At 35.5% G+C, this 473-nt stretch overlaps 1 protein-coding gene across 1 annotated transcript in view; it reads left to right on the top strand.

Moving 5' to 3' along the window:
* The window catches only part of rptor (regulatory associated protein of MTOR, complex 1), a 182,454-nt gene that overhangs the window by 125,749 nt on the left and 56,232 nt on the right, over window positions 1-473 (top strand). The window lies entirely within an intron of this gene.

Below are 473 nucleotides of genomic sequence, written 5' to 3'. Positions count from 1 at the left end.
AGAGTTAGATGAAAAGATAGATGCCACTCTCATTTCTGTGTATTAAAGGGTACGTTTACAAATTTTCAAGTATATTTCATGTAAGTCTGCCTTATATGACTGCGGTTCTCAATCATACTCAACATGAAGAGATTCCTGAACATTACTTGCTCTGTGCAAAAATGCATTCAAAAATGTGCGCTAATATGGTGCTTCAGTTTTCTGACTTATACAAATTAAGTGAGCATCTTCCAAAGTTTCTGTGTTTTTATATAACATTCCCTCCTTTTGTTATTAACTATCCACTGTAGTTCAACAAGGACACACTGTCCATAGAAACACAGAGAGGGAATTTTATACTAAAAAGGCTGTAAAAGCTGAAGATCCACCTGATTTGACTAACAGACTACTGAAGCCTCACATTAGCAATAGATAAAGGATTTGTGGATTTGGTCCCCTTACATTGGAAGCACATTAAGAAGGGATCTCTTAAT

Source organism: Morone saxatilis, unplaced genomic scaffold (genome assembly GCF_004916995.1).
Source record: "Morone saxatilis isolate NCDOM2014 unplaced genomic scaffold, NCSU_SB_2.0 Contig17, whole genome shotgun sequence".
Lineage (NCBI taxonomy): Eukaryota > Metazoa > Chordata > Actinopteri > Moronidae > Morone > Morone saxatilis.
Note: the sequence above shows the minus strand (reverse complement) of the source record. Positions and strands in the feature narration are given on the sequence as shown.